At 37.7% G+C, this 9063-nt stretch overlaps 2 non-coding genes across 2 annotated transcripts; one reads left to right on the top strand and one right to left on the bottom strand.

Annotated features, from left to right (window-relative positions):
- The first annotated feature begins 1038 nt into the window (after positions 1 to 1038).
- On the top strand, positions 1039 to 1146 carry LOC148548637 (small nucleolar RNA R71). The gene has a single exon (XR_015898803.1). It is a non-coding gene; the product is annotated as a small nucleolar RNA R71 (small nucleolar RNA).
- Positions 1147 to 8719: 7573 nt separating this feature from the next.
- On the bottom strand, positions 8720 to 8826 carry LOC148548638 (small nucleolar RNA R71). Its single transcript, XR_015897604.1, has one exon. It is a non-coding gene; the product is annotated as a small nucleolar RNA R71 (small nucleolar RNA).
- Positions 8827 to 9063: the final 237 nt, after the last annotated feature.

Consider the following 9063-nt stretch of genomic DNA (forward strand, 5'->3'; position numbering starts at 1 on the left):
GCACTCCTCTCGGCCATGCCTGGACCTTCATCACTTATGTATTCTCAACGGTAGAGTTTCTACACTCCATAGATTAATGTGTGGAGCTCTGCTGTTCCTCATGAATTAATACAAAGTACTACTGTTTTTCTATTCAATTCAAGCTTATTCCTTCTCTAAGATATCCATTCGCACCCAAGAACATGATGAATGTGATGATTATGTGACGCTCATCATCATTCTCACTTATGAACGCGTGCCTGACAAACACTTCCGTTCTACATGCAAACAAGCTAGAATGAGTATCTCTTAGATATATAATACAGAGGACCGAGTCCGAGATATTAGAATCTTCGTGGTATAAGTTAGAACCCATGGATGGCCATTCTTGAGATTCGGAAAGTCTAAACCTTGTCTGTGGTATTCCGAGTAGGATCTGGGAAGGGATGGCTGTGACGAGCTTCAAACTCGCAAGTGCTGGGCGTAGTGACAGACGCAAAAGGATAGTAAATCCTATTCCAGTATGATCGAGAACCGACAGATGATTAGCCAGGCAGTGACAGTGCACTGGACCATTTTCATAGAGAGGATGGGATGTAGCCATTGACAACGGTGATGCCCTACATAAAGCTTGCCATGGAAAGGAGTAGGAATGGTTGGACGAAGACAGCAGGAAAGCAGAGGTTCAGAGGAACGAAAGCATCTCTGCACGCTTATCTGAAACTCTCACCAATGGATTACATAAGTATCTCTATCCTATTTTAATTATCTTTTAGTACACTATAATCTCTTAATACATTTGAATCCGCCTGACTGAGATTTACAAGGTGACCATAGCTTGCTTCAAGCCGACAATCTCCGTGGGATCGACCCTTACTCACGTAAGGTTTATTACTTGGACGACCCAGTGCACTTGCTGGTCAGCTGTGCAAAGTTGTGACAAAGAATTAAGATTATGAACGTGCGTATAAAGTTTTCAGCGCCGTTACCAAGGAATGGAACCGTCACGATTTCTGCGCACCAACCATCATAGAAGATACCTATGATGCTCCATTCTGAAAGCATGTCAGAAGGACACCTTTTGATCAATTGCTTGTATCTTTCCCATGCTTCATAAAGGGATTCACCTTCCTTTTGTCTGAAGGTTTAGACTTCCACTCTAAGCTTGCTCAATTTTTGAGGTGGAAAGAACTTTGCCAAGAAGGTATTAACTAGCTTTTCCCAAGAGTTCAAGCTTTCTTTAGGTTGTGAATCCAACCATGTTCTAGCTCTGTCTCTTACAGCAAAGGGAAAAAGCATACGCTTGTAGACCTCGGGATCAGCCCGATTAGTCTTGACAATGTGACAGATTTGCAAGAATTCAGCTAAGAACTGATGAGGATTTTCCAATGAAAGTCCATGAATCTTGCAATTCTGTTGCATTAGAGAAACTAATTGAGGCTTAAGCTCAAAATTGTTTGCTCCAATGGCAGGGATAGAGATGCTTCTCCCATAGAAGTCAGGAGTAGGTGCAGTAAAGTCACCAAGCACCTTCCTTTCATTGTTGGTGTTTTCGGCTGCCATGGCTTCTTCTTGTTTGAAAAGCTCTGTTAGTTCCTCTATAGAGAGTTGTACTTTAGCTTCTCTCAGCTTTCTCTTTAAGGTCCTTTCGGGTTTAGGATCAGCCTCAACCAGAATGTCTTTGTCCTTACTCCTGCTCATATGAAAGAGAGAAGAAGAAAGTATGGAATCCTCTATGTCACAGTATAGAGATTCCTTGAGGTGTCAGAGGAAAAGAAAAATAGAAGGAGGAGGTAGAAAGAGAAGAATTCGAACTTATCAAGAGGGATAGAGTTCAAATTGTTGATAGTGGAGGAGTGTTAGTCCTTAAATAGAAGGATGTGAGAAGAGGGGAAGAATTTTCGAAATTAAAGTAAAAGATTTTGAAATAATTAAAAGAAAATTTGAAAATTTGGTAAAGGTTTTTCGAAAATTAAGATTGGGAAAGAAATTAAGTGATTTTTAAAAAAGATTTTGAAATTAGAAATAAAAAAGATATGATTGAAACTTAATTTTGAAAAAGATGTGATTGAAAAGATATGATTTGAGAAGATATGATTGAAAATCAAATTAAAAAGAGAAAGTTTTAAAATTAAAGTTGATTACTTGACTAACAAGAAATTAGAAGATATGATTCTAGAATTAAAACTTTTGATCCTTTCTTAATAGGCAAGTAACAACTAGAAAATTTTGAATTAAATTATTAATTGTAGCAAGGATTTTCGAAAAGATATGATTGAAAAGATATGATTTGAAAAAGATTTGAATTAAAAATAAAATCTTCCCTCTTATGTCATCCTGGCGTTAAACGCCCAGAATGGTATCCATTATGGCATTTAATGCCCAAAATGCTACCTTTTTGGACGTTAAACGCCCAGCCAGGTACCCTGGCTGGCGTTTAAACGCCAGTTTTCCTTCTTCACTGGGCGTTTTGAACGCCCAGCTTTTTCTGTTTAATTCTTCTGCTGAATGTTCTGAATCTTCAATTCTCTGTATTATTGACTTGAAAAGACACAATTTTGAAAATATTTTTGAATTTTTAATGATGAGAAACAATAAAAAATGCAACTAAGATCAAATAAACAATGCTTGCAAGACACCAAACTTAGAAGTTTGTATACTAAGGACTATAACAATTTGAAAATGCATGTAAGAAACAACAAAACACACAAAACAAGAGAATTTAAAGATCAGAGCTAGGAAATCATCAAGAACAACTTGAAGATCAATGAAGAACATAATGCATATATTTGAAAAATGCAAGAAGAATAGAAACATGCAATTGACACTAAACTTAAAAATTAGACACTAGACTCAAACAAGAGGCAAAAAAATATTTTTGATTTTATGATTTTATAAATTTTTTTGTGATTTTTCGAAAATTATATGGAAAAGAGAATAAAGAGATTCAAAACTTTTAATAAGAATTCCAGGAATCATGCAATGTTAGTCTAAAGCTTCAGTCTAAAAAGATTAGACATGGCTAGCCAAGCTTCAGCAGGACATTACATTCAGCAGCTAAATTGATGAGAATCAATCAGCTTTTGTGATGATAAGAACATCACCTTGAAACTCTAGAATTCATTCTTAAAAATTTTAAAAAATAAAAAAGAAAAGTACCTAATCTAAGCAACAAGATGAACCTTCAGTTGTCCAAACTCAAACAATCCCCGGCAACGGCGCCAAAAACTTGGTGCACGAAATTGTGATCATCAACAATGGCGCCAAAGACTTGGAGCTCTCAAACGTGAATCACACTTTGTCACAATTCCGCACAACTAACCAGCAAGTGCACTGGGTCGTCCAAGTAATACCTTACGTGAGTAAGGGTCGATCCCACGGAGACTGTCGGCTTGAAGCAAGCTATGGTCATCTTGTAAATCTCAATCAGGCAGATTCAAATGGTTATGGAGGATTGATAATTAAAGATAAATAAAACATAAAATAAAGATAGAGATAGAGATAGAGATACTTATATAATTCATTGGTAGGAATTTCAGATAAGCGTATGAAGATGCTTTGTTCCTCCTGAACCTCTGCTTTCCTATTGCCTTCTTCCAATCATTCATACTCCTTTCCATGGAAAGCTTTATGTTGGGCATCACCGTTGTCAATGGCTACTTCCCGTCCTTTCAGTGAAAATGTTCTACGCACGCTGTCACCGCACGGCTAATCATCTGTCGGTTCTTGATCATGTTGGAATAGGATACATTGATCCTTTTGCGTCTGTCACACGCCCAACACTCGCGAGTTTGAAGCTCGTCACAGTCATCCCTTCCCAGATCCTACTCAGAATACCATAGACAAGGTTTAGACGTTCCGGATCTCAGGAATGGCCGCCAATAATTCTAGCCTATACCACGAAGGTTCTAATCTTAGATTAGAAACCCAAGAGATACACATTCAAGCTTGTTTGCATGTAGGACAGAAGTGGTTGTCAGGAACGCGTTCATAGGTGAGAATGGTGATGAGTGTCACATAATCATCACATTCATCATGTTCTTGAGTGCGAATGAATATCTTAGAGAAGAAGTAGGCGTAAATTGAATAGAGAAACAGTAGTACTTTGCATTAATTCATGAAGAACAGAAGAGCTCCACACCTTAATCTATGGTGTGTAGAAACTCTACCGTTGAAAATACAAAAGTGATAATGGTGGTCATTGGCTTCGGCCCCAGAGAGGGAACCCGAAGAACCAAGATCAAAAAGTATATCCAGGATGAAAATACAATAGCAAAAGGTCCTATTTATAGAGAACTAGTAGCCTAGGGTTTACAGAAATAAGTAATTATTGCAAAAATCTTCTTTCGGGCCCACTTGGTGTGTGCTTGCACTGAGCATTGAAGCTTTCACATGTAGAGACTTTTCTTGGAGTTAAACGCCAGCTTTTGTGCCAGTTCTGGCGTTTTGACGCCAGAATTCTTAAGCTGACTTGGAACTTCAGTTTGGGCCATCAAATCTTGAGCAAAGTATAGACTATTATATATTGCTGGAAATCCCAGGATGTCTACTTTCCAAGACAATTAAGAGCGCGCCAATTGAGCTTCTGTAGCTCCAGAAAATCCACTTCGAGTGCAGAGAGGTCAGAATCCAATAGCATCTGCAGTCCTTTTTCAGCCTCTGAATCAGATTTTTGCTCAGGTCCCTCAATTTCAGCCAGAAAATACCTGAAATCACAGAAAAACACACAAACTCATAGTAAAGTCCAGAAATGTGATTTTTAAATAAAAACTAATAAAAACATAATAAAAACTAACTAAAACATACTAAAAACATACTAAAAACAATGCCAAAAAATGTATAAATTATCCGCTCATCAGCTTTCGATCTTCATCCAATTGGGTAATTGTCTCGGAAGAGAAATTGCTCATACTTGGATTTTCTCTGAACCTTGGAAAAGGAATGAGGAGATCATTCTAGAAATGCTCTCTCACATTGGATTAGGTTGGGGTTTGGATGGATATTGTGACATTTAATCCTACCAATACTTTGATCTATGAATGTGTGTGGTATAATCAGTGACCAAACTTCATCTCTTCCCATGAGCAATTAAATCAAGGAATTGGGAAATTGTTCAAGCTTAGAGAGATTGGATTGCCAAGGAATTGGGATCCAATCACTTAAGATTGCCAAGGATATCAATGAATGCATTGATTGAGGAAGAGATGAGAATGAACTTGATCCGGAGGATTGCAATATCTCTTGATCCCAATGTTCATTTTATTTTTAGTTCTTACATTTACTTTTCTTGTCATTTTATTTTTCTGCACTTTATAGTTTTTCCTTTACATTCATGCAATTTACTTTTCCTGTTGCTCATCACTCCTTAATGATTCGTCTAACTAGAATAATCAATTAACCATTGATTGCTTAATCCGTTAATCTCGGTGGGATTCGACCTCACTCTATTGTGAGTTATTACTTGATGACAATTCGGTATACTTGCCGAGGAAAATCTGTTGAGAGACAAGTTTCCGTGCATCACCAACCAAACTAATCCTCAACTCTGTTCAAGAGGTTCAAGACCAAATCAATTTCCAATAAAACCAAATCCAGACTTGTAAATATACAGATAATTTCAAATCAAACCAATTAGAAATCTCAATTTTAACAAAATTAGACATTATTTTAATCAAACAGACAACCATATTCATCCAAGACAAATTAGACAATTCATAAGACTTACATAATCACCAGAAATACAGCTCGCACATCATATCTATTTATAACAATTTCAATTTAAATAAATTAATTTTTGATAAAAGCCCCTAACTTGAAAAGCCAAAACCATAACCCAAAATGCATTAATGAAACCTTTTCTCTCAGCCCGAAACCAACAGCAACCACAAACTGATGCCAGAACATCTTAGGCTAGTTTCACTAGCCTTTTTCTTTATTTTTAGTAGGTTTTATGCACTTTCATGCATACCTAGATTTATCCAATTATGATTAATTTAATGCAATTTCATGAGAATTATGCTATAATTACTTGTATGCTAAGAATGATTAGAATTCTCATGACTTTAGCAAGGCTTTGATGCATGTATTGGTTGATGATAGGTGAAAGAAAGCATGGAGGAAGGTTGAAGAATGAGCATGGAAAAGACGGAGAAGAAGCAACATTGGTGGCCAGGTTGGACCACCAACGTCGCCGTAAAGGTTGGAAGAGAAACAGAGCACTTCACTGTAAACACTGCCGATTCTCACGTGGTGATAAAAACTTCAATTCTGGAGCTAAATATTTTTTGGGTGACGTGTAAAAAGCAAAAATTATATATCACGCGCAAGCGTGCGTCACGCGCACGTGTGGAATGGCAAAAATTGACCATCCACGCTTACGCGTCAAAATCAAATGTTGGAGGTCCAACGTTGCCTCAAACGCTGCCTCTAACATCCGCGATGCCAAGCCCAAAAATTGGAGTTGAGAATTTTGAATCGACGCGTACAAGTCAGTGACGCATACGCGTGGATGGAAAAAAAGAAAATGCACGCGTAAGCGTCGAGTACGCGCACGCGTGAAAATGGCAACGTTGGAGGGACGTTGGAGGTCCAACGCTGAGGCCAACGTCCCCTGCTTCGTTTTAAAACTGCAAAATAAAAATCTTGCATCCACGCGCACGCGTGAAGTACGCGTACGCGTGGATAAGCATTTCTGACCCTTTTGCGCAGAAGCGCAAAGCACGCGTACGCATGGGTTAGCTGAACGTTGGCCCTCCAACCTTGAGTCAAACACCAATGACAGCAAGCTTCCTGGTTTTTCTGGTTTTGTTCTAAATGGCGTTTGAGTCAACGTTAGCCATCAAAAGTTTACTCAAATGTGAAGCATCAGGATTCAAAATTCACATAGATCTCTTCTCAACACCAAGGGAAACCAATTGGAGCCATTTTCAACCCAATTCCATCAAGGACAAAAGCCCAATTCAGAACTTGAAGATCAATGGAAGAAAGTATATAAATAGCTTAGAATTTAAGTTAGAAAGGAATTTTTTCTTTTTCATTTTTGGGGAATTCTATTTTTGTTTTCTGTAATTCTTTAGCTTTCAGTAATGTCTCTTTCAATTATAACTTCCATTTTGAGAGCTATGAACAACTAAACCCTCTCATTGGGTTAGAGAGCTCTATTGTAATTCAATGGATCAATAGTAGTTTACATCTTCTTCTTCTCTCTTTTCTCTTGATTTTGTTAGAAAGCTTTTGGTCTTAATTCAATTGGATAGTTGTCTTGAGAGAGAAGCTATCCATAATTGGAATTCTTCAGAGCCTCGAGAGAGGAATGAAGAGTTCATGCTAGAATTGCTTTCTCACATTGGATTAGATTGGGGGTTGGATGGATATAGTGACATGTAATCCTACCAATACTTTGATCTATGAATTTGTGTGGTATAGTCAGTGACCGGACTTCAACTCTTCCCATGAGCAATTAAATCAAGACATTGGGCAATTGTTCATGCTTAGAGAGATTGGTGAGCCAAGACATTGGGATCCAATCATCTAAGATTACCAAGCAATGTCAATGAATGCATTGATTGAGGAAGAGATGAAAATGACTTGATCTGGAAAATTCAATATCTCTTGAAACCCAGTGAATCCTCATCTCTGATCTACCCATTCTATTTACTTTCTGTCTTTAATTTCATGCTAATTCCCCATTCCCATTTACTTTCTAGCAATTTAAGATTCTGTCATTTAATTTCCTGCAATGTAATTTTTGCCATTTACTTTCTTGCAATTTAAGTTTCCCGCCAATTTACCTTTCTGCAATCTCAATTTCAATTCTGATTTAGCTCAACTAGCATAATTCTCTAATTAACGTTGCCCAAGTTTCCGCGCATCAAGTTTATGGCGCCGTTGTCAGGGATTGGTTTTGTATTGACAATTACTAAATTGGAGGATACCTAGATTGAGCACTTTTCTTTTCTTTTGTTACTTGAATTCCAAATTCTTCTGTTACATTTAATTTCTGCAAATTTAAGTTGTTTTTCGTTAATTTTACCTTACTTCTTTACTTTCCAGCAAGCTAACCCACTAACCGTTTGATAAATTGCTCTAACGAAGCTAACTATACTCTATTTTAGTAGACTCAAACTTGCTATTTCTTGTACTTGTTCATTGTATGACAGGTAGGAGAAATAAAACTTCAACTTCCTTTGATAGTAAACCGGAAAGAACCTTCCTGAGATTAAGGAGGGAAGCAAGAGGAAAGAGGGTTGTTGGTGCAGAAGAAGAGGAGGAATACTTTGATATAGCCATGGAGGATGATATGAAAAATCATCATGAAGGAGAGGTGAACAATCATGCCAGAAGAGGTGGGGCTAACCCTGCTGGACAATAGAGGAGAGTCCTAGGATCATACATCAACCTAAATCCAGGAAATTGTGGTAGCAGCATTCAAAGGCCAACTATCCATGCTAATAATTTCGAATAGAAGCCTCAGCTCATAACTCTTGTCCATGACAACTGTTCTTTTGGAGAAAGTGCACAAGAGGATCCTAATGAGCATCTCACTAAATTCCAAAGGATATGTGACACGGTTAAATCTAATGGTGTTCATCCTGACACTTATAGATTGCTATTGTTTCCATTTTCTTTGAGGGACAAAGCATCAAAATGGCTGGAATCATTCCCCAAGGAAAGCTTGAAAACCTGGGAAGATGTAATGAATAGATTCTTGACAAGGTTCTACCCTCCACAAAGAGTAAACAGGCTAAAAACTGAACTGCAGACATTTAGACAACAGGATGGTGAAACTCTTTATGAATCCTGGGAGAGATTCAAGGATTTGACAAGGAAATACCCTCTGACATGTTTAATGAGTGGGAGCAAATCCATATCTTCTATGAAAGGCTGAGTCATGAATTAAGGAAGGCTGTAGACCACTCATCTGGAGGTTCCCTCAACAAGAAGAAGACCATTGAAGAAGTCATTGATGTTATAGAGATAGTGGCTAACAATGAGTACTTTTATGCCTCAGATAGGAGCAAAAATAGAGGAGTCTTGGAATTGAACCATTTTGATGCAATCCTGGCCCAGAATAAGTTGATCACC

This window comes from Arachis ipaensis, chromosome B8, assembly GCF_059453495.1.
Source record: "Arachis ipaensis isolate K30076 ecotype BB chromosome B8, ASM5945349v1, whole genome shotgun sequence".
In the NCBI taxonomy this organism is placed as follows: Eukaryota; Viridiplantae; Streptophyta; class Magnoliopsida; order Fabales; family Fabaceae; genus Arachis; species Arachis ipaensis.